Raw genomic sequence first — 26,347 nt, 5'->3', positions numbered from 1 at the left:
TCATATATACCATAAATGGATTCTCAGCTCACAAATAAGTAGACTTACCTATAAGTAGTCTACTTACAACTGAGTAAATCAAAATAACAGTTCTGTTCATTCGGGGGAAAAAAAAATGTTTATTGAGGACAAGCTGTGTGCTAGTTACTGAATTAAAAGCTGGGTTACAAAAATGACTGATAAAGTGGCTAAGACTCTGTTCTCCCAGTCCAGGGGCCTTAGGTTCAATCCCTGGTCAGGGAACTAGATCCCACATGTCACAACTAATGATCCCACATACTGCAACGAAGATCCAAGATCTTGCATGCCCCAACTAAGATCCCGCACAGCCAAATAAATCAAAACAAATATTACTAAAAATACTATAAAAATAAAATTAAAATAAATATTTTTTAAAAAAGAATGGGAGGGAGGAAAGACATAAGGTTTGGAAAGAGGGCAACACTTAAGACTATGAGCAGTCTTAAAGAATGTTGAGTAAGGCAATGCCCAGCAGGCAAGGGGTTGGGAAGTTCACTTCAGATGGAGGGAAGAGAATGCACATTCCCAAGTGAAAACAGTGCCGTCAGAGGGAGCTGAGAGTGTATCTGGGCAGTGGCCAAAGATAAGCCTAGAAAAGGAAACAGAACCCACATCGAGAGCGGCTCTGTACACCCTGACGACCCAGCTGCACTTTATCTGGCAAGCAGTGGAAAGCCTCTGCTGTGTTCTGAGCATGAATGGATTAAACGATTAGATTTGTCTGTTGAAATATTACTCTGGCTGAAGTAGTATGCACGTCACACATTTCTGAAGGTGTGGCTGAGGGTATAAAGACTGGAGGAAGGGAGAATTGGGCAGGAGAGCAATGATGCCGTGGCAGGAGGATAATGACCATCATCTGTTCTTAGCTTGATTGCAAACCAAAGGGAGTGTAACTGAAAATTAAAGAAAGATATCTAAGAAGAGGCCATCCATTAAACTCTGTCCAGACTCTTCATTAAAGCAAAACAGAACAGAAAGCAATCTAGCATCACATCACAGGATGAATAAAACTGCCGGTGCCTTTAGACCTATTAACTGCATCGAAAGGTTCCCAAGAAAAGAATATTGATGAGAGAAAAACAACTTTGTGCAAAGATGTTTTTAAGTCTACTACTCAAATAGCCAACAAATGAAAATAATCCAAATGTCTAAAAATAAGCAACAGTTTAAGTCAGCTGTCATCAACATGACTAAGTACTACATAAATATTAAATATAGCCATAACTAAAAAAAAATAACTTATAACTAAATGCATGCATAAATACATAAAGAAAACAAAAAATATATAGCTGTAACTATCCCCATACACTATGTGAGGGGCAAGCTTCAGAATAAGATACATACAATGCTTATAACCATAAGTGCCCAGTATGTGTCAGGCCTAATGCTAAGTTCTGAGAATCCAAAGATAACACTGGGAAAGCCAAACTCAGACAGTTATAGCAATGCAAGGAATTCCAGACAAAGTTGGTCACCTCATGGAGCAAAAGAGAAGACTTGCCCAGCTCAGAGCCAACAGACAAACACAATATGAATGTGGACATTCAAATCAGCAGAAGAACTCAGTTACAAATCTGATCGCCCCCAAATATCTACCTGTTGATTTTATTAGCTTATCCTGGACATGAAGATAAAAACTGTGAAACTTATGATGTGTGCGTGTGTGCTAAGTGGCTTCAGTCAGGTTGGACTCTGAGATGTTATAGACTGTAGCCTGCTAGGTTCCTCTGTCCATGGGATTCTCCAGGCAAGAATACTGGAGTGGGCTGCCACGTCTCCCTCCAGGGGATCTTTCCGACCCAGGCTTCAAACCCGTGTTGCCTGAAGCTCGTCATTGCCGGTAGACTGTTTACGGCTGAGCCACTGGGGAAGCGTGTGTAACTTATAATGAAGAACGCTCAAATCCCCAAGACCTTGGTTTGAGAGACAAAGATTTAAAAGTAAGAGGGTGGCAGTGGAAAGGAAAGACAACAAAGATTCACCCAACAGTATTCAGCTCCTGAGGAGGATTGAGAGAAAAGAACCAGAAATGCTGTCGAAAGACTGAAGCCTCCACATCTGGGAGAATGGTCACGGGGTTCCCTAAAACAGGAGACCCAAAGAGAAGATAAACTTCGAGAGTGAAAACTAAGCTTCATTGTTGTTGACATTCAATGTTCCTCACTTGGGAAACGGGAGGGAGAAGTATGCAGGACTGTGCTAGAAAATCACTTCTGGAGATTTGGAGCCATAGGGCAGAGATTCAGAATCCAAGTTATTCTTATGGAGACAGCTGAAACCAGAAATGAATACTGAACAACGCGTATGAACGTATCTACCTAACACTTCTAAAATGGAGAAGATACACCCCTTTTAGCCCCTCAAATATTCAAGCATCTACTCACTTTCAAAGTAGTAGTGCTATCAAATTAATAACATAAGTGGAGTAGAGATGTTTGGATAGCATCACCGATTCAGTGGACATGAACTTGGGCAAACTCCGGGAGACAGTAAGGGACAGAGAGGCCTGGTGGGCTGCAGTCCATGGGGTCACAAAGAGTCAGACACAACCAGGCGACTCAATAACAACAACAAAATGGAATAAAGAATGACAATACAATAAACTGTGGAATAAAGGATCAGTCTACACACAGAGTAGATACACTGATCTATTTTTCCATGAGAACCATTCTCTACTTTTACAATGAACATAATTTGGAAACATGGTTTGATTAATAACAATTAATATGAGGGACTTCTCTGGTGGTCCAGTGGCTAAGGCTCCGCATTCCCAGTGCAGGAGGCTGGGGTTCAACCCCTGCTCAGGGAGCTAGCTGCCACAACTAAAATAGCCTGTATGCTACAACTAAGATCTGCTGCAGCCAAATACATAAATATATATATATATTTAAATAATAATAATTAACATGAAAGCTAACTTTTTCTGTAGCCATATATTCAGAACCACCCTCCTACTAACCCTGTGAACTTCTAAGATAAGGACTGTGGGACTATGTCTTAGGTAAATTTCTAACAACATATCTGGAGGATAGCAAACATTTAATATTTATGAAAGAAATTTTGCAAACCAAGGACTACTTTGTATGGTTCTCAAACATGAGGAAGTTGCAGAGTACGATACATGAGAGCATTTGAGTGTATGTACATACTACTGAGTTCTCCTGCTGAAAACAATCTGGGCTGCCAAAGTGGAGGTGGGTGCTTTCACTCATCTGAAATCTACAATTACTCATATGTAAATCAGAGGCAATGCAAGGAATGTGAGAAACTCAGAATCAATTTATCTTTTTAGTACTACTGAGTTTCTTTTTGGGTTTGTGATCTGTATGTGCCAATACTACAATTGTGTTAGTTCCAGAAATAACTCGGAAAAACATTTTCAGTGATGAGCTTTGAGCAGCAAAACTGGAAAGGATATTGTCGATCTAGTGTACATTCAGGGTATGCTGAACGTCCTGCTCTTTCCCTCACATGCATGCTTCAGAGCACAGATGTGAAAACAACGCTGTAAAACTCAGGACTACGGGGAGAGAGCTGAAGGAGAAACACAATTTGGGTACTTACTCTGGGTTGGATATCAAATCACCAGTTCTCCTATTTCCACTTGCTGAAACACATTCCCAAGAAGCTAAAGTGAAAATAATTCGTGTTCTTCCTGAGCCTCTATGTTTGATTCCCTTTTTGTCTGTGAAGACAAATGGCATGAACTTTTAAGGGGAAAGTCCAGACGAGGATTAAGAGGGAAGTTCTGGTTTTCTTAAATCAATCAGCTGAGGCATACGAACAAAGCAAAGCTTCCCAAACACATCACAGTTACCTAGGGAACCTGTTAACAATACAGACTTCTCGGCCCTCTCAGAAAAATTCTGATTCAATAATTTCTGGGGTGGGACTGGAAATCTATATTTTTCCAAAGCCCTCTCCATTCCCACAAATGATTCTAATAATCAGCCAGGTGTGTGAGCCATGAACCAGAAACTGTACTCAGACTCAGCAAATAACAGTAACAGTTTTCATGTGGGCAGCAACTCAGAGTTTATAAAGGCCACATCCACATAAACTATCTCATCACCATGTCACTGATGATGAGGTTCAGAGTGGTCCAAGGTCCACCAGCCTGCGTGTGTCACACATCTCAGTTCAGATGCCACAGTATAATAACACATCTCCACTGCACCATTACTCCAGAACCAAATTTCTGAGCACTGGTGAATTCTAACCTGATCTTGAGTCCCATTTCCCAGAGTATCCATGTACCCGACTGGCAAATCACTGTGGTGCACCCAGACAATTCTTACAGCTGCCTGTAGTTCAGAAAGACTATCTGCATCCCAGGTGACCACTTCTTACTATACAAGCACTAGCAAAATCTATTAAATGGAATGTTAATAAATTTGTAGAATGCACAGCTTGCAACATTCTAATTTCATTTTATAATTTGTAATGATAAATTATCTGAAGATAAAGAAGACAAAGGTATCCACTTCAGAAAAGAAAGCAATGCCCACAAGCCTCACTACTAACTTCCATAATAAATTTCCATAATAAATTTCCATAATTCTAGTTAATGAAACTCATTAGGATCCTGAAACATGAGAACAAGATCCTTTGTAATTAGAAAGGGTGCTACGAACAACAAATAAAGGTAGATGGGTGGAAGTGTGTGTGTAGGCAGCCAGAGAGACAAGCAGGGAAATGAACTATGAAATATCTTGGTTTGGAGTGGGTTCCTGGTTTTCTGTCCATGTGGTTCGGCATAACTTCTGAGTGCTGTGGCAAGAAAAGCTGGTTCACATACTGGAAGACAAATTGCAGACACACCTGGGACACAAGCAAAAACCTAATGCTACCAGAAAACCATGGCCAGATCCAGCCGCCTATCTTGTGTGTGTGTGTGATCCATAAGAGGCTTTAACATGTTTAAATGACTGAAAAAATCAGAAGAATTATATTGTATGTGTGAAAATTACGTGAAATTAAGATTTCAGCATCCATAAATAAAGTTTTACTGGGACAAGGCCACACCTACTAGTTCTGTGTCTTATGTATTGCCTATGGCTGTTTTCACATTGCAGAGTTAAGTAGCTGTGACAAGAAGCCATATGACCCAGGAAGCTCTTACTATCTGGCCCTTCAAAGAGAAAGTCTACCAATCTCTGCTTTAGGGCAGGTGTTAGATTACTTCCTGAAAAATGACTCTGATCATAAATAAATAAAATACTGAGCTTAGAATTATCTCAGATTTATTTTCTTTGATATTGACCTTAAAAGCATAGATACCAGCATCGAGTAACCTCTGCCTGGGTGTCCTGATATTGAACTGAAACTATTCCCATGGTTTCTGAATCCAGAAGTAGGGGCAGGTGAGGGCTTCTGCACATTCAACTCCATCATTACAATGACGGATGCATGAAAAGGCAGCCAAGCAGGCTAATCCTGCAGGGCTCTCTGCATGGGCTGGGTCTGAGCCTTCCTTTTATTGAGGGGTGAAGAGCTTTTTACCCTGTCAACAAATATCTCAGACACTATTGCCATTTTCCCAGCATTAATATTCAAAACCCTGAAATGCGGGACACAATGCATGATTCAAAGCAGAATGGCAGGAGGCACTGCCCTCCCTCCCACAAGGCAGGAAGGTGGCCTGTCAGGGTCCAGGCAGTTCTGGCCTATTATGAATAGTCTTGTTTCTGCCATCTCTGCTGCTGCTGCTGCTAAGTCGCTTCAGTCGTGTCCAACTCTGTGTGATCCCATAGACGGCAGCCCACCAGGCTCCCTCGCCCCTGGGATTCTCCAGGCAAGAACACTGGAGTGGGTTGCCATTTCCTCCTCCAATGCAGGAAAGTGAAAAGAGAAAGTGAAGTCCCTCAGTCATGTCCAACTCTTAGCGACCCCATGGACTGCAGCCTACCAAGCTCCTCCATCCATGGGATTTTCCAGGCAAGAGTACTGGAGTGGGGTGCCAGGCAACACAAATTATGTATAAAGTGTTTTATATTGTTGCACCAGTCAGCTAATTCAATTGTCGGATACCTCAAACCCTGTATTTTAGACTCCAAAGAGTGGGGAGCTTCACGCCTTTGAACTGCCTCTTTGACTATTCCATGTCACAGCTTGCTTGAGGTGAGGGGAGGAAAAAGAAAATGTTCTCCATTAGAAAATCAATGTAAATACTCTGGAAAGCCAGTTAATAAGCATAATGGTTTAGAAGAGAAGTAAACAGAGTGGTTTATTATTCACAGCACAAGTACATATTTTAAACTGTGGCTGTATCACACACATTGATTGCTGGTTAACTTTTTTTTTTTTTTTTAAGGCTTCTTGTTTGGTTGCTTATGTGTAATGGTTGAATTCTTAAGGTACTTTACTCGCATTTCAAACAGCACCTAATCCAACCCTCTTTGCCGATGTTTTTACCTAAACCCTCTGTGAACCACAGTTTCCAGTTTCATAACATATCCAGTCCTTAGGTGCCAAGGTAACAAAGAAGATGCCCTCATACTGAAGACCTCTGTGGGCTCATCTCCCTGTGGAAAACTTGAATCTGCCCTCACAAGCTGTAACTCTAGTATGAATCCCAGCTCTGCCTGGTCAATGTGCACAGAGACGATACGGCATTTCCCTGAGCTCCAGTTTGCAGCTGACAACCGAGGTTAAGACTACTTTAAATGATGATTTTGACTCAGGAAATTTACTAAATATCACTGAATTACACACTTACCATTGGCCAATTTCATAATATGTAAACCATTCCTCAATAAAGTTGTTTAAAAGTTAATCTTTTTGAATTGTGGTGAAGGCAAAAAGCCATCAGTGAAAACGAGCAAGTGGAGAGACATGCTCACTGAGGAGAAGAGATCAGGGGAGGCGGGAGTAAACAGACGAAGCCAGAGGCCCAGACAGAGGCCCTCGAGAGTGTCCCCACGTGTCATGTCCTATTTAAAACCCTCTTCCTAGATTCCCCTGACTCTCTTCTGCCCCTCAAACTGGCTCTTTTCTAGGCTGTATTTTGGATATGCTTTTGTAAGTGCAATTATCACATTGCATAGCAAATATTTCTTTAAAAGTCTGCTTTCCACTTAACTGTGAGTTTTTGGAGGGGCAGTCCTGGTCCCTAACTTAGTCTAATAAGGTTTAAGAAAATTAGATGAATGAAAAAATGAATACTATTACGGCAAAAAGTAAACAAAAAAAGATGGCTTTGAAGAATCAATTAACTGTACATGTATATGCAAAGCACTTAGTACAATGTTCTGCATGTCATGAGCATTAGTAGACGGCGTTTCTCTTTATTAACAACACATGTTGAGAACTACACTACAGAAAAAAGTCTTTTTTGAAACCACTGCTAACCTGCAAAATAGAGATGTCCAAATGCATAGAAGACCTAGTTTCAGGGGACCCTTGTCTTATTTCCAAAACTTAAGGGCCCAGAAACTGGCCAGATTGCAAAGAACCTCACAGAGCTATCTACAATTTGTGATCAGAATCCTCCAAGGTTACAATTAGCAGCAATCTCACTCTTACTTAACCTTGGTCTTGCAAGCTGTAGCCATTATTGAGCAGTACTTGTTGCGCTGGCTGAGAATTCATTCTCCTAAAGTTTGATCTGAATGAGAAGAGACAAAAGGCAACAGAGGGTAAGGGAGGGAAGAAGCGAGAGATGGTGTTTCTGACTGTCTCCTCCTCTTCCCAAAGGTAAGCTACTGTCCAGGGTATCAGGAACTGCTGGACTACTGACTTAGCTGGCACCATAAGAGACCGCTTCAGCCATTCAATAGATATTTACTGAGCCCCTCCTATGGGTCTGCCATTGTTCTAGGCACTAGATACATCAATGAACAAAGCATTTAAGCATACTCAAGAACAATGAGGTAAGGTGACACTACTACCAGACATCAGGCGTTAGTATAAATAAGCAGTGACTGAGATCTGAAAAGAGAGACCACAGATTCCTCCACATATGGAGACTTGATAAATGCAAAAGGAGGACCTTCACATTCGTGAGGAAAGGATGGGGGTTCAGTAAGTGTTGCCAAAGTGGCTGGTTATCAACATGGGGGGAAATACTAAATTCCTAACTCACTTAATATGTTGAACTTAATATCAAGTGGGTTAATGGTCTAAATACTAAGTTCAGTTCAGTTGCTCAGTCATGTCTGACTCTTTGTGACCCCATGAACCGCAGCACGCCAGGCCTCTCTGTCCATCACTAATTCCCGGAGTGCAGCCAAACCCACGTACAGTGAGTCAGTGATGCCATCCAACCATCTCATCCTCTCTTGTCCCCTTCTCCTTCTGCCCTCAATCTTTCCCAGCATCAGGGTCTTTTCAAATGAGTCAGCTCTGTGCATCAGGTGTCCAAAGTATTGGAGTTTCAGCTTCAACATCAGTCCCTCCAATGAACACCCAGGACTGATCTCCTTTAGGATGGACTGGTTGGATATCCTTGCAGTCCTAGGGACTCCCAAGAGTCTTCTCCAACACCACATTCAAAAGCATCAATTCTTCAGCCCTCAGCTTTCTTTATAGTCCAACTCTCACATCCACACATGACCACTGGAAAAACCACAGCCTTGACTAGATGGACTTTTGTTGGGAAAGTAATGTCTCTGCTTTTGAATATGCTATCTAGTTTGGTCATAACTTTCCTTCCAAGGAGTAAGCGTCTTTCAATTTCATGGCTGCAGTCACCATCTGCAGTGATTTTGGAGCCCAAAAAAATAAAGTCTGACACTGTTTCCACTGTTTCCCCATCTATTCCCCATGAAGTGATGGGACCAGACACCATGATCTTCGTTTTCTGAATGTTGAGCTTTAAGCCAACTTTTTCACTCTCCTCTTTCACTTTCATCAAGAGGCTCTTTAGTTTTTCTTTACTTTCTGCCATAAGGGTGGTGTCATCTGGATATCTGAGGTTATTGATATTTCTCCTGGCAATCGTGATTCCAGCTTGTGCTTCATCCAGCCCAGCATTTCTCATGATGTACTCTGCATATAAGTTAAATAAGCAGGGTGACAACATACAGCCTTGATGCACTCCTTTTCCTATTTGGAACCAGTCTGTTGTTCCACGTCCAGTTCTAACTGTTGCTTCCTGACCTGCATATAGGTTTCTCAAGAGGCAGGTCAGGTGGTCTGGTATTCCTATCTCTTTCAGAATTTTCCACAGTTGATTGTGATCCACACAGTCAAAGGCTTTGGCATAGTCAATAAAGCAGAAATAGATGTTTTTCTGGAACTCTCATGCTTTTTTGATGATCCAGCGGATGTTGGCAATTTGATCTCTGGTTCCTCTGCCTTTTCTAAAACCAGCTTGACCATCTGGAAGTTCACGGTTCACGTATTGCTGAAGCCTGGCTTGGAGAATTTTAAGCATTACTTTACTAGCATGTGAGATGAGTGCAATTGTGCAGTGGTTTGGGCATTCTTTGGCATTGCCTTTCTTTGGGATTGGAATGAAAACTGACCTTTTCCAGTCCTGTGGCCACTGCTGAGTTTTCCAAATTTGCTGGCATATTGAGTGCAGCACTTTCACAGCATCATCTTTCAGGATTTGAAATAGTTCAACTGGAATTCCATCACCTCCACTAGCTTTATTCATAGTGATGCTTCCTAAGGCCCACTTGACTTTACATTCCAGGATGTTTGGCTCTAGGTGAGTGATCACACTCGTGATTATCTGGGTTGTGAAGGATCTTTTTTGTACAGTTCTTTTGTGTATTCTTGCCACCTCTTCTTAATATCTTCTGCTTCTGTTAGGTCCCTACCATTTCTGTCCTTCATTGAGCCCATCTTTGCATGAAATGTTCCCTTGGTATCTCTAATTTTCTTGAAGGGATCTCTAGTCTTTCCCATTCTATTGTTTTCCTTTATTTATTTGCATTGATCGCTGAGGAAGGCTTTCTTTTCTTTCCTTCCTATTCTTTGGAACTCTGCATTCAAATGGGTATATAAATACTAAAGGCAAAGTTTAAATTCTTTTTAGGAAAAACACAGGTAAATATCTTTAGTCTGTAGACAGGGAAGGATGCCTTATGAAACAAAAAGCACAAACCACAAAGGAATGAATTGGCAACCTCAAATACATTAAAATTTAAAATATTCTATTAAAAAAGATAAACTGGAACAATTGCAACTCAGTAAAAGACAATATAAAAGAGAAATAAGCAAAAGATATGAACTGATATTTCACAAAACAGGAAACTTGAATGGGAAATCAATACATAAGCATATGTTCAACTATACTTGCAATCAGAGAAACACAAAACCACAGTGAGAGGATATTTTTACCCCTAATTTGCAAAAAAAAAAAAAAAAAGTTACACTCTTGACAGTACCAAGTATTTGGTAAAAATACAGGCCAGTCATAAACTGCCGATCAATCTGTTTAGAGAAGAGGATGGCAATATCTAGCAGAATGGACAGTATGATTACCCTGCAGTCCCACTACCCCAACTCTAAATACACTGGCAAACAAGTAGATACACAGAATAATACAGCAGCACTGCTTTAAAACAACCTAAATGTATGGCAAAAAGAGAAAGGAAAACTTAATTACACAGTTATTTCATTTGTGAACATACTATAAAAATGCATTATCAGCTATCGGTATCGGATAAATACCACATCATGCAAAAAAGCAAATTATAAGAATACATAATACATTCATATGCACACATATGGTATATATGTTGCAATACATATGAAGTTTAAAGACAGGCAGAATAGCAGTATGTCTTGCTTAAGGATCTATACATATATAATGACACATTAAAGGTCATGAAGTCTGTCACCCTTCACCCCTGTTCTCCCTGAGCCTCTGCATTTTTCTTCTGCTCCGTAGTTCCCCAGTCGTATCTGACTGTGCAACCCTACGGCTGCAGGCCACCAGGCTCCTCTGTCCCTGAGATTCTCCAGGCAAGAATCCTGGAGTGCGTTAGCCATGTCCTCCTCCAGATCTTCCCGACCCAGGGATTGAATCTGGATGTCCTACACTGCAGGCAGATTCTTTTCTGCTGAGCCACCAGGGAAGCCCCCGCTGCATCCTTTCAGTCACTAAGTTCTACTGATTCTACTGCCAAAACACCACTCAAACAGAACGAGTCCTTTCCCTTCCCCCTGGCCATGGTCATCAGGATCAATGACTGATAGCCTCCTAACCAGGCTTCCTACCCCAATTTTCCACCTCGAGTCCATACTCCACCTAATGGCCAAAGGAAACTTCTAGAGCAAATGTCTGATTTTCAAAAGCCTGCTTAGAAGCTCTCAGTGGCTTTTGGTTGTTCTCTGGACACTTCTCAACATGACCTCCACAGCCGACGGGGCCTTTCCCCTTCTCTTTCCCTCCTCAACTCCTGTGCACTCCCTTGCGCTGGAGGCATCAGCTACTCTCGTGCCTCTCACTTCTTTTGGCATGCTCCTCCTCTCCCCATTTTGCACACGCTGCTCATCCCACCTGGAACGAAATCGTCCTCCTCTTTCCTGGATGCCCTGCTCACGCTTCAAGTCTCTGTCAACAGTCATATTGTCTGAAAGCTTTTATGAACCTTCCCGCCACCCCTGCCCTGAGTAAGTAAGGAACTTCTAGCTTGCCAACAAAGGTCTGTATAGTCAAAGGTATGGTTTTTCCAGTAGTCATGTATGGATGTGAGAGATGGACCATAAAGAAGGCTAAGCGCCAAAGAATTGATGCTTTTGAAATGCGGTGTTGGAGAAGGCTCTTGAGAGTCCCTTGGACTGCAAGGAGATCCAACCAGTCAACCCTAAAGGAAATCAATCCTGAATATTCATTGGAAGGACTGATGCTGAAACTGAAGCTCCAAAATTTTGGCCACCTGATGCGAAGAGCCAACTCATTAGAAAAGATTCTGATGCTGGGAAAGACTGAAGGCAGGAGAAGAAGGGGATGACAGAGGACAAGATGGATGGATAGCATCACCGATTCAATGGACATAAGTTTGAGTAAACTCCAGGAGTTGGTGAAGGACAGGGAAGCCTGGTGTGCTGCAGTCCATGGGGTCGCAAAAAGTCGGACATGACTGACAACTGAATAACCACCTCCACCTTCTTTGCAACAGCATGCCACCACTCACAGAACTGCTTCACCACCTCCTCAGACAGATTCCAAGCCCTCTGAGGAGATCAGTGCTACTCAGAGCTAGTTCACTCACCATGGATGCCTAGCACACATTAGGAGGTTCATTTGAGATATCTGTTCCATGAGCGTTACCACATTACATTCAGTCTACGTACAAACAATGCTTGCGAAACCACCTCAGTTTGTTTTCTTCAACTTGAAGATATGCAGGGCTCTAAATTCAGAAAGCCATGAATTACCTGTGGGTTTATGTATTATCCCCTCTGCTGCTTTGGCAAGCATTGTCTGCCACCAGAGAAGCACTCCATCAAAAGAAGCAAGAGCTGGCAAGACTCAGAGTCAGCCAGCTTGATTCTCAAACCTTAAAAAAAGAAAAGCTCCATGTATTTTCAAAGGTCAACACCTCGGTTACAAGACAGACATAATGCCTGAAATCTCATTAGGGTTACCATGACTGAAGTGGAAAGGTTTTTGGCAAAAGGGCTGAAACTTTATTCATTTATGTTTTTTTGCGCAAAGATTTTTGGTCTAAGGCTCAGGTGGCTATGCTTAACAGCTGCCAAGGATAGAGGCTGCCTGTGAGTTCACCAGCAGTTTATCTAGACCTGCTGCTGCTGCTGCTAAGTTGCTTCAGTCGTGTCCGACTCCGTGCGACCCCATAGATGGCAGCCCACCAGCCTCTGCCGTCCCTGGGATTCTCCAGGCAAGAACACTGGCATGGGTTGCCATTTCCTTCTCCAATGCATGAAAGTGAAAAGTGAAAGTGAAGTCCCTCAGTCGTGTCCGACTCTCAGCGACCCCATGGACTGCAGCCCACCAGGCTCCTCCAACCATGGGATTTTCCAGGCAAGAGTACAGGAGTGGGTTGCCATTGCCTTCTCCGTTACCTAGAGCAGAAGTTCTCAATTTTAAATCCCCAACCTTCCATCCCATTCTTTTTTTTTTATTAGCAGAAACATTAAGAACACAGACTCTGGTGCCAGGATGCCTGGTTTAAAATCCCTGCTACATCATTTACTGGCTGTGGTATGTTGGGCAAATTACTTAGCTGCTCAGCGTCTCTAGCTTCCTCACTTGAACATGGGGATAAAATGGCACTTATTTCAGAGCTTTGCTGTGAGGATTAAATGAGCTAATTACACATAAGGCACTTAGACTAAAGGCTCCGTAAGTGTCAGACAAATCTAGGGCCAGAAGAATAGGTTTGAAGGAGCAGGGATGTGAAACAGAATGGAGAACACGGAAGCAAAAGTCATCTGCTACATAATAATAGCAGAGCACTCTGGACAGATTATTACTCAGCCTTCAGAAAAATCCGTTAATGCAAGTGAGCCAATCTAAGTCATATGGCTAATAAATAGCTGAGCTGGATTTGAATTCAGGCCATCTGTTTCCAGAGATCAAGTCCTGAACCATTATGAAATCGTGTCTCCTACCTTCACATCTGCCCTTTGGGGAATGGGATTCCTACCTCAAAAAGGAGAAAGTGAAGCAAAAAAGATGTAAGGAATGTTAAAGGAGAAAGAATAAACAAAATAAGGTCAGACTCAACTACTTTCTGAATTTAAAAGCAATAAAGTGACAGGTTTCCCTTTATCAGCCCTTCCCACAGAGCCTACTATTCCTGTGGTTGACACTTTACTGTGAATCTGGTGAGCCAGGATGAAATTAAAGTCACTGTGAAAAACTGCAACAGGATCACAGATCCCTCTCGACTTGGTAAGACCCAAATGTGAAGTGGACATCAGGGTCGTGAAATGAGAGGGTGGGCAGGAGAGCCGTGCACTGAGTATCAGGGACACAGAAATGGTACCCCTACCCAGAGCATCAGGACAAGCTGCAGGGCTTCAGAGTCAGACACACAAAGGATTCACATGTTGTCTGGCCCAGAGCAGCTGAAAAAAATGACTTGACACCTCTGAGCATCACTTTTTCTATATGTGAAATGGGAACAAGAACACCCACCTCTTCACGGATAAACCACATTGCTACAGTGTCAGGAAGAAATGGGAAGCCAGCACTCACACACGGCAAACGCAGGTGAAGAGCAAGGGCAGATTGGTAATCGGCGGTGGTGTTCAGTCACTAAGTTGTGCCTGACTCTCTGTGACCCTGTGGACCGCAGCACGCCAGGCTCCCTGTCCTTCACTATTCCCCAGAGTTTGCGCAAACCCATGTCCATTGAGCTGGTGATGCCATCCAACCTGTGTCACCAATCTTGTCCTCTGTCACCCCTTCTCCTCCTGCCCTCAATCTTTCCCAGCGTCAGGTTCTTTTCCACTGAGTTAGTTCTTCGAACCAGGTGGCCAAAGTACTGGAGTTTGAGCTTCAGCATCAGCCCTTCCAATGAACATTCAGGGTTGGTTTCCTCTAGGATTGATTGGTTGGATATCCTTGCTGTCCAAGGGACTGTCAAGAGTCTTCTCTAGCACCACAATTTGAAAGCATCAGTGCTTCAATTTGGTGATACCTCTTTCTTTTTTTCAATTTAACAAATTTACACAGCACTTACAATATGCCAGGCACTGTACTAGTCAGTCACTTTACAATTCTTAACTTATTCAATTTTTGTGGCAGACTGTTTGCCAAAATGGGGGCAATGATTCCCCTTACTGTATCCTTGTCCTTGGAGAGTCCCCTCCCACATGGACGCCAAGGCTGGCTGGATACCTGATTTGGTCAATGGGACAACAACAGCAAATATGACATAAGCAGAGATCCAAAAAATGCTTGTGCTTTGGGGTTTGCCATCTCTTGCTGCTTTTTTGAACCCTGAGACCTCCACATGAACATCTGCGGCCCTAAATGACGTCCCCCAAGACCAACTCGCTTGTTGACTGCCAGACCCGAGTGAGGCCACCCTAGATCCTCCAGCTACCAGCTGGCCCACCAGGACCACAAAGCCGGAGAGAACTCAGTGGAGCTCAGTCGGGTCGGCCAAGCCAAGAAGAGCCACGCAGCCAACCTACCGATTCACGAGCTGAGTAAAGCAGTTATTGTCTTAAGTCACTAAGCTTTGGGATGATTTAACAAATCAACACAAACTGATACAACCTTCATAACTATCGTGTTAAGTGGGCATTACTCTTATTCCTATTTTACAAGTCATGCAAGAGAGTTAAAGAGAGGTTAAGTGATATGCACACTGTTAAATGGCAGTTGAGTCCACCCCAGGCAATCTGGCTTCTAAATATGTGCTATATTTATGTGTCTATATATTTATATAGATACCTCCCCAACACTCTGCTGCTTCACCTAACAAAGGTAAAGACATTTGTATCAGTTGATCCAGAAATTTATCACACAGATATACTCATATGAAATCATGTATCTATAAGAGTATTCAGCACTGCTGATAGTAGCAAGGCTGCTGCTGCTGCTAAGTCGCTTCAGTCGTGTCTGACTCTGTGCGACCCCATAGACGGCAGCCCACCAGGCTCCCCCGTCCCCGGGATTCTCCAGGCAAGAGCGCTGGAGTGGATTGCCATTTCCTTCTCCAATGCAGGAAAGTGAAAAGTGAAAGTGAAGTCCCTCAGTCGTGTCCAACTTCCAGCGACTCCATGGACTGCAGCCTACCAGGCTCCTCCGTCCATGGGATCTTCCAGGCAAGAATACTGGAGTGGGGTGCCATTGCCTTCTCCAAGTAGCAAGGCTAGAAAACCCAATTCCAGCAGATCCATATAAAGGTACCATGTGAGGCCATAAAAAGAACAGGTAGCTCTACAAACACTAATCTTGTGTACACAGGAAAAAAAAAGTGCATTTATATGTTAGCATTATATGCTAACATTTACATTTGTGTGTAAAAAAGTGGGGGGGAGTGTGAATATACATCTGCTGTGTCTCTGCATAGACTATTTCTGAAAGTACACAAGAAATGGGTTTAAACTCAATCATTTCTAGGCGAAGGGAAGCAGCTAGTTGAGCAACAGAGTAGGAGGAACAATGTTCACTCTAACCTTCGAATCTTTTAAATTTTATGTAAATGTATCATTTATTAATTGTAACTTTAAAGCTGTTACAAACATGAAGGGAGATGACCCATGCCTGGCACAAAGAAGCCAACAATAACTAGTGACTACCACTGTCGTTATTTTTCCACAACTGATTTCTAACTCTTTTTCTCAAACTTTAAACTTTTTTTTTGGGGGGGGGCGCGGAGAAATAGAACGGTGTTTTTATTCTCAGCTGGCGGAGAGGGGAACACAGTCTGCTCCTGCCTCGTGCTCCCAGTGCTCCCAGTCAGGAGTCTGTGATGAGGAAGCAAAGGTGACAGGACCTTGATTTCTTCCTCTTGTATTGTTTCAAAGACAGTCATAAACTGGCGTCAGTAACCCAGGAACTGCACCTGGCGGTTTGGTGGCTCTGAGGCCTTCTTTCTGACATGTAACTACAAGGGGAAGGGTGTTGTAAACACCAGATAGGGGATGTATTTAGCATAGAGTCAAGTGAAGTGTAGCTCCTGCAGAGATAGAGGGCAGAAAAACAAACTTAGTTACAGAGGTGCAGAATTAGGAGCACTCTTATCCTTTTACATCAGAGGGCAGACAGACTGAAAACCGCAATCAGAAAACTAACCAATCTGGCCACATGGACCACAGCCTTGTCTAACTCAATGAAACTATGAGACATGCCGTGTAGGGTCACCCAGGACAGGGGGGTCATGGTGGAGAGGTCTGACAGAATGTGGTCCACTCGAGAAGGGAATGGCAAACCACTTCAGTATTCTTGCCTTGAGAACCCCATGAACAGTATGAAAAGGCAAAATGATGGGATACTGAAAGAGGAACTCCCCAGGTCAGTAGGTGCCCAATATGCTACTGGAGATCAGTGGAGAAATAACTCCAGAAAGAATGAAGGGATGGAGCCAAAGCAAAAACAATACCCAGCTGTGGATGTGACTGGTGATGGAAGTAAAGTCTGATGCTGTAAAGAGCAATACTGCATAGGAACCTGGAACATTAGGTCCATGACTCAGGGTAAATTGGAAGTGGTCAAACAGGAAATGGCAAGAGTGAATGTTGACATTTTAGGACTCAACAAACTAAAATGGACTGAAATGGGTGAATTTAAGTCAGATGACCATTATATCTACAACTGTGGGCAAGAATCCCTTGGAAGAAATGCAGTAGTCATCATAGTCAACAAAAGAGTCCGAAATGCAGTATTTGGATGCAATCTCAAAAAACGACAGAATCATCTCTGTTCCTTTCCAAGGCAAATCATTCAATATCACAGTAATCCAAGTCTATGCCCCGACCAGTAATGCTGAAGAAGCTGAGGTTGAACAGTTCTATGAAGACCTACAAGACCTTCTAGAACTAAAACCCAAAAAAGATGTCCTTTTCATTATAGGGGACTTGAATGCAAAAGTAGGAAGTCAAGAAACACCTGGAGTAACAGGCAAATTTGGCTTTGGAGTACAGAATGAAGCAGGGCAAAGGCTAATTAATAGAGTTTTGCCAAGAGAACACACTGGTCATAGCAAATACCTCTTCCAACAACACAAGAGAAGACTATATGAGGAGATCACCAGATGGTCCAATACTGAAATCAGACTGATTATATTCTTTGCAGCCAAAGATGGAGAAGCTCTATACAGTCAGCAAAAACAAGACTGGGAGCTGACTGTGGCTCAGATCATGAACACCTTATTGCCAAATTGAGACTTAAATTGAAGAAAGGAGGGAAAGCCACTAGACCATTCAGGTATGACCTAAATCAAACCCCTTACAATTATACAGTGGAAGTGAAAAATAGTTTCAAGGGACTAGATCTGATAGATAGAGTCCCTGAAGAACTATGGACAAAGGTTCATGACATTGTACCGGAGACAGGGATCAAGACCATCCCCCCAAAAAAGAAATGCAAAAAAGCAAAATGGCTGTCTGAGGAGACCTTACAAATAGCTGTGAAAAGAAGAGAAATGAAAAGCAAAGGAGAAAAGGGAAGACATACCCATTTGAAAGCAGAGTTTCAAAGAACAGCAAAGAGAGACAAGAAAGCTTTCCTCTGTGATCAATGCAAAGAAATAGAGGAAAACAATACAATGGGGAAGACTAGAGATCCCTTCAAGAAAATTAGAGATACCAAGGGAACATTTTATACCAAGATGGGCTCAATAAAGGACAGAAGTGGTATAAACCTAACAGAAGCAGAAAAAAAGAAGAGGTGGCAAGAATATACAGAAGAACTGTACAAAAAAGATCTTCACAACCCAGATAATCACAATGGTATGATCACTCATCTAGAGCCAAACATCCTGGAATGTGAAATCAAGTGGGCCTTAGGAAGCAACACTGCGAACAAAGCTAGAGGAAGTGATGGAATTCCAGTTGAGCTCTTTCAAATCCTGAAAGTTGATGCTGTGAAAGTGCTGCACTCAATATGCCAGCAAATTTGGAAAACTTAGCAGTGGCCACAGGACTGGAAAAGGTCAGTTTTCATTCCAATCCCAAAGAAAGGCAATGCCAAAGAATGCTTAAACTACCGCACAATTGCACTCATCTAACACACTAGCAAAGTAATGCTCAAATTCTCCAAGTCAAGCTTCAGTGGTACGTGAACCGTGAACCTCCTGATGTTCAAGCTGGTTTTAGAAAAGGCAGAGGAACCAGAGATCAAATTGCCAACATCCGCTGGATCATGGAAAAAGCAAGAGAGTTCCAGAAAAACATCTATTTCTGCTTTATTGACTATGCCAAAGCCTTTGACTGTGTGGACCACAACAAACACTGGAAAATTCTGAAAGAGATGGGAATACCAGACCACCTGACCTGCCTCTTGAGAAATCTGTAAGCAGGTCAGGAAGCAACAGCTAGAACTGGACATGGAACAACAGATTGGTTCCTAATAGGGAAAGGAGTATGTCAAGGCTGTATTATCAACCTGCTTATTTAACTTATATGCAGAGTACATCATGAGAAATGCTGGGCTGGAAGAAGCACAAGCTGGAATCAAGATTGTCAGGAGAAACATCAAGAACTTCAGATATGCAGATGATACCACCCTTATAGCAGAAAGTGAAGAAGAACTAAAGAGCCTCTTGATGAAAGTGAAAGAGACGAGTGAAAAAGTTGGCTTAAAATTCAACATTCAGAAAATTAAGATCATGGCATCTGGTCCCATCACTTCATGGGAAATAGATGGGGAAACAATGGAAACAGTGACAGACTTTATTTTTTTGGGTTCCAAAATCACTGCAGATGATAACTGCAGCCATGAAATTAAAAGATGCTTATTCCTTGAAAGAAGAGTTATGACTAACCTACATAGCATATTAAAAAGCAGAGACATTACTTTGCCAACAAAGGTCCATCTAGTCTAAGCTCTGGTTTTTCCAGTAGTCATGTTTGGATGTGAGAGTTGGACTATAAAGAAAGCTGAGTGAGTGAGTGAGTGAGTGAGTGAAGTCTCTCAGTCGTGTACGACTCTTTGTGACCCTGTGGACTGTAGCCCACCAGGCTCCTCTGTCCATGGGAGCTGAGCGCCAAAGAATTGATGCTTTTGAACTGTGGTGTTGGAGAAGACTCTTGAGAGTCCCTTGGACTGCAAGGAGATCCAACCAGTCCATCCTAAAGGAGATCAGCCCTGAATATTCATTGGAAGGACTGATGCTGAAGTTGAAACTCCAATACTTTGGCCACCTGATACAAAGAGCTGACTCATTGGAAAATACTGTGATGCTGGGAAAGATTGAGGGCAGGAGAAGAAGGGGATGACAGAGGATGAGATGGCTGGATGGCATCACTGACTCAATGGACATGAGTTTGAGTAAACTCTGGGAGTTGGTGATGAACAGGAAGGCTTGGCATGTTGCAGTCCATGGAGTCCCAAAGAGTCGGACATGACTGAGCGACTGAACTGAACTCACCACAGGGAGTGGTTGGAGTGGCTGCTGACAAATAAAGGCCAGGTGGCAGGCATTCCCCTTTCTCGGGGCCTGCTGACTCACATTGAAGGGCTGCAATCGCTGATCCCATATCTCAGGTCTTTCCTTCTTGGCTGTGGATGACCATTATCCTCCTGGAATTTAGGCTCCGGGTCCTGCTTCAAAGTTATTTATAAGTGATTCACTGCTGCTTCCTCCTCCTTCCACCACCCCCGACTACTCCAAACTTTAAACTTTCTATTTTTTTACGGTAATGATAATCCTATATGCGAGACAGCAAAAAAAAAAGACACAGATGTATAGAACAGTCTTTTGGACTCTGTGGGAGAAGGCGAGAGTGGGATGATCTGAGAGAACAGCAATGAAACACGTAATTTATCATATGTTAAACAGATCGCCAGTCCAGGTTCGATGCATGAGACAGGGTGCTCAGGGCTGTTGGAATGGGATGACTCAGAGGGGTGGGATGGGGAGGGACAGGGGAGGGGGGTTCAGGATGGGGAACACATGTACACCCATGGCCGATTCATGTCAATGTATGGCAAAAACCACCACAATATTGTAAAGTAATTAGCTTCCAATTAAAATAATTTTAAAAAATAACTTTCTATTTTGTATTGCGGTATAGCCAATTAACAACATTGTCATACTTTTAGGTGAACAGCAAAGGGACCCAGCCATACACATACATGTATCTATTCTCTACCGTATACAAATAAGTTTTTAAAGTAACTCTTGAAACCCTTGGCTCTCATAGGAAGGAGCTCATTTTGGATGCAAAATAGAGAACAAAATGTTAACCAGCTACATGAAGAGGTGAAAGAAGAATCGAGCAGATGGGTTCTCTAGAGGTCATCTGAGGTTCAAAGCACCGGCAGACTGGTTTATGCACCATGCCAGCTTCTCCCTGCAGAAACCCAGTTACTGGGCATCTTTTGTGCTGCCATTCTGAACACCCTCATGCACTTTCCCTTTCAATCAAGAACACCAGGGAAAACAGTCACTGCTTTCCATGGTAATAGAATGTCTTCCCTCCCTCTGCGTTTACTGATCTACAATGGCTGAATGGTCACCACATGCATCTTCCTGACATCAAAATTATCTCTTCAGGACCAGAAAAGGTCCAAGACAGGAGCAGGCAGTTTGCAGGCAGCAGAGTAGACTGGCATGAGCAGGGTTTTGGGGTCAGGCAAGCCCAGGTCCAACCCCAGCTCCAACACTTAGCTGGGTGGCTTAGAGCAACATACTCAACGTTCCTGAGCTTGTGACTGCATCTGCAGAATGGTGACAAGAGTAACTATTTCACAGGGCTCTTGCTCATACGTGTACCACAGTAAATGTTCACTGAATGCTCATTATTTTCATTATCACTGGGGAATTTTAACCAAGGCCAAACCACCTTTTCTCTCTCTCTCTCGCTCTCACATACACACATTCGCACAATTAGCAACCTTAAACATACATGAGGATTCCTATCTCTTCCTTCCTCCCACATCAGCAACTTCAGTTGACTTTACCTCCAAAATACCTCCCCCAGCTCAATCACTCCTGCACTCAAAGGTGGTGTCCCTCTACCACTACCATTCCCATCCCATAATCCATTCTACACACATAGCCAAACTGATCTTCAAACAAGTAAAGCAGACCACATCATTCTACTCCTCTCATTAAAATTCTCTAAAGAGCATTCCTCTAACCAACAAGGACCTACTGTGTAGCACAGGGAACTCTGCTCAATGATACGTGGCAGCCTGGATGGGAAGGGAGTTTGGAGAAGAATGGATACATGTATATGTACGGCTGAGTCCCTTCACTGCTCATCTCAAACTGGCACAACATTGATAATCAATTATACTCCAATACAAAATGAAAAGCTTAATAAAGTGGGGGAAAAAAGAGATCATCCCTCTGCATTTAGGCCTAAATCCAAATTTCTTCATTCCACTCTCCTCACCCCTTACATACCCCACTCTGCTTCAATTCTGGTATCTTCTCTCTGTTTTTCACCCAGGCCATGCCTGCTCCTACCTCAGGGCCTTTGCATTTGATGTTCCTCAGGCTATAGCACTTTCCTCAAAACTTTGCATAGCTGACTTCCTTTCCATGTAACTCACAGTTCAAATGTTGACTCCTTAGAAACATCTTCCTTGCCCACCCAAACTAAAATGGTTTCACTCCCATTCTGTAACAGAACAAACCCAACTCCATAATGACCTATTCCTTTAGCTCTAACCTTTGAGCTCTGTTGCCTGAGCTTAAGTCATAGAGATTCTCCAGCCGTTTATAAAAAAATATTGCCTATAGCCTGAAACACACAGGACAGCCCATTCCCAAGGCTCTGACCTTTAAAAGTATAACATTTCCCATCCATATAGAGACAAAAAGTTGTAGAACAGAAAATAACCTTAGTCTTGTTGAAGATTTATGGGAACACTGTGACCAGACCCTCCTGGACAGCTGCAAGAACAAGCAATTCTGGCACCAAGGAGTTTGCAACAATCAGCCACACTCCCTCCCGTTTTTAGTAGTATAAAAGCAGCTGGAATTCTAACTTAGGTAAGATGGTTTTTTGGGGACATTAGTCCACCATCTTCTCAGTCTGCTGACTTTCCAAATAAAGTTGCCATTCCTTGCCTCAACAACTCATCTCTTACTTTACTGGCCTGTGCTTTATTGGCAGTACAAGCTTCGGCTGGCAACAATTCCATTATCCTGCTTTATTTTCTTCATAGCACTCATCACTATGTAAAATTATTTGAATATTTGTTTACTTCTGTATCATCTAGTTTCTCAACCAGAATGTAGCCTCCAGGAAAACAAGGTTTTTAGCTATCATCTGCCCTCTGTACTCCTAGAGCTCAGAACAGTGCCCACACATAGTAAGTGTTTAATACATATGCCTTATGGGTGGTGGTTCCCTGGTAGCTCAGATGGTAAAGAGTCCCCCTGCAATGCAGGAGACCTGGGTTCAACTCCCTGGAGAAGGGAGTGGCTACCTACTCCAGTGTTCTTGCCTGGAGAATGTCATGGAGAGAAGAGCCTGGAGGGCTATAGTTCATGGGGTCACAAAGAGTCAGACACGACTGAGTGACACTAAAAGACACTAACACTTTTCACTACTTTATAGTGGTGGTAGTGGTGGGTGTTTAAATGCAGATTGCTGAGCTCCAGTCCTAAAAGTTCTCATGTGAAATTACTGAGGTTGAGCCCAGAAATCTGCCATTGTAGCAAGCATTCACCTCTTTCATCCTAAAGAAGGTAGTATGCAAATCTCATTTCAAAATACTTTGGTCAATGCCCTCCATCTTCAAATCTAGATTCTCCATCTAACACACCTTACCTAGTCCTACAGATCCCATCTCAGTGGCTTTCCTTAATAACCCTAGCGGCACTCAAGGTAAAAGGAGGTTACTGAATTTGGACTTTAAACAAGTAACCCCGCCAGTTTCCATTTCTGCTGCTCTTCTGATGCCAGGCATGTCAAACTAGCTGGCCGGTCCCGCTGGAATCCTGTTCTCCCCAGAAACACCTGAGCAGGTTTGGACTCACTCCAGAGGCAAGCCAGGTAAATTTCCATGTCAGCTCACTAATAGACTTTCCAGAGGCAGCTGAGGCCAATTCACACTTGCTCTACATAAACTCACTCTAAAAATCACCCACCCCCACCAAACAAAAGACTTAACCTGGCACCACCTGCTAAAGGACAGGCCAGAGCTCCCTTTGAAACACCCTAGCCGCTGAGAGGAAGAAATCTTTGCAAAGACCAAATTAATAAGCACATACATAGGGCTTCCATAGGCGGCTCAAGTGGTAGAGAATCTGCCTCCCGACACAGGAGACACAAGCAAGAGAAAGCGGGTTTGATACCTGGGTCAGGAAGATCCCCTGGAGGAGGAAATGGCAACCCACTTCAGTATCCTGGTCTGGAAAATCCCATGGAGAGAGGAGCCAGACGCACTCTCAAAGAGTCAGAAAGGACTGACTGAACTGAACACACACACACATACCTTAGTCACAAGGCAACCCCAAACTCCAACTCAGAAAACACTCTGCTCTGGCACACAAACTGTCATGAGGGTTGGCCTTTAGGAGGTCTGGGGAAATGTCACGGTATCTACATGGATCTCCTTGAATTTTCTCTCCTCGCTCTTCTACTCTGTAAGTGCCGAGATCCTGCATTTGATTAAAGCAGCCTGGTCCCCAAGATTAAGATCCAAACGGCATACGGGTACTGATAACTCAGAAAATCCCCAGTACTTCCACGTCAATCACCGACACTTCCACGTCAATCACCAACACTTCATGTCAATCAGCTCTCCCACAGACAGGCAAGATCAAACTGCGCAGGACATGTGAGCGTGCTTCGCAGGGCGGACAACAAGCATCACAAACCTTCAGACTGTTCCTTGGGGTGGAATAAAGCCTGCAGTTCAGCCTGTGGATTGGAGTCCACCCCCACCCCCCAGGAGCTCTGGTGGAGGGGGAACGGTGTGAGCAAGACCCTCACACTCGCGGTTTGGGGAAGGAGCCGCTGTCGAGGGCGCCCCCATCCCCGACGCAGGTGCTGGGAGCCAGCCTCCGGGACTCCGCGCGGGTTCCCGTCGGTGGGCAGCGCCTGGCTAGCGGGAGCGACTAGAGTTTACACTCACTCCTTCGCGCCTTCCAAACGCCATAAGCGAGCGCATTTCTGGAGAAGAGTGGGGACCACTACCTCCTCCACACGCACGCACCCGCCGCGGCGCTGTCACTTGGAGGACTCGGGCTGGGGCCCGCCGCTCCCTGCGTGTGCGCCAGAGGAGTCCGAACCGCGCCTGCCGGCAAAGTTTACCAGGCTCTCGAGGAGCGAGCGAGGCGCCGAGCTCAGAACGCAGCGGCGAGCCGAGCCGGCTTGGGGAACGCGGGGACAGGGGCTCTCCCCAAAACGGGGGCCGCAGGGTGCGGGGAAGAGCCCACCTCGCCCTCGGGGAGGCGCCGACACAGAGCTCTCGACGTGTCCCCGCGGCCGCCGGCAACCGATGAACCCGAAGCCCTCAGGCGAGGAGGGATCCCACGGTCCCCCGTGTACCCCCGACGCCGGCCGAAGGGCGCCGCCCCGCTCCGCACGCCCAGGCCACGGCCGCGGCCCCGCGAGACCCGCCGTCCCGGCCCTCTGCCTTCCCGCCCGGCTCCCCCGTCGCCCCGGAGCGGGGCGGGAGGGACGCGCTCTCACGCTCCCGGGCCCCTCGCGGGAGCGAGGCGGGCACACTCACCCTCCGCATGGTGCCGGGACGGTGCTGGCCGGGCTGGGCGGCGCGGGCGCGAGGCGACGGGGCGGGAGCGCCGCTCGGCTAGCGGGGAGGGCTGCTCTGCCCCCGCCCGCACACGCGTGCGCCGCGCCTGGCGAGCCGGCGGACCCGCGGGCCGGGGCGGGGCGGGGCGGTGGCTTCCCGGCGGCTGGGTGCTCGGGTCCGCCCCCTCCCGCGAGCCTAGCTCCGGGACCTCCCGCTCTGCGGGCCTTCCTCCCCGGTCGCGGCGGCCCCACCTTCCTCGCGCCGCTGCGCCCTTCTCCTTCTCGAGGTCGCGCCCCACCCGGAGAGGAGCCGGTCCTCGAGGCCACCCCAGCGCTGGGAGACGGCTGGAGTTGAACGTGGGGACCCTGCGGGAACCCAGTTTAAGGAGCAAGAGGGATTGGTGGAGAACTGAAGTGAGAGTTCGCCCCACTTTGAAAGTACTTCTTTACTGCCCGTTGGGTGGGGGGATGCCTACTAGTGTCCCATCCCCTCTATAATAGAGTCAGCGATTGTCTTGTGGAATCAAGAAACCTTTGTCAGAGGAGGAGGGCTAGGGCAAGAGTTAAGGGTGGGAAACCGCAGATCAACCTGAGGCAGGAGAAAAGACAGCCTCACGGAAAAGAGATGATCTAGTTTTGTCCAGATGAACAAACTCGGTAGGGCCAGGGCATCCTCATTGCTGAAGAACCCACAGGTCTTCCTGGCAAACCCCTGCTTGCTAAGCTTCCTCTTCACAAACAGTCTCCCCACCCCCACCCCAACTTCTCCAAACAACAGAGAAAGCCCATCCCCAACTGCTGATGCTGGGGAAAGAATGAGGGACACGGGATATAGTCCTCCAGATCAAGAAAACACTGCACACCGGGAGCCGGAGTATGCAGGAGCCAAATCTTCAAGAACAAATTAGAATGGAACCATGTGTGCAGGTCTTTGGGAAGAAACCTGACCTTTCGCTTTTCAGCTTCTATTGCTGAACAAAGTAAATCAAATAGCACAGAATTCAAGGCAGCCTAAATTCAATGTAGAAGAGAAGGAAAAAAAAAATCCCTGTTTACCAAAAGAGCC

The sequence above is a fragment of the Oryx dammah genome, unplaced genomic scaffold (assembly GCF_014754425.2).
Source record: "Oryx dammah isolate SB20612 unplaced genomic scaffold, SCBI_Odam_1.1 HiC_scaffold_29, whole genome shotgun sequence".
NCBI lineage: Eukaryota > Metazoa > Chordata > Mammalia > Artiodactyla > Bovidae > Oryx > Oryx dammah.
This window is presented reverse-complemented; position numbering follows the sequence as displayed.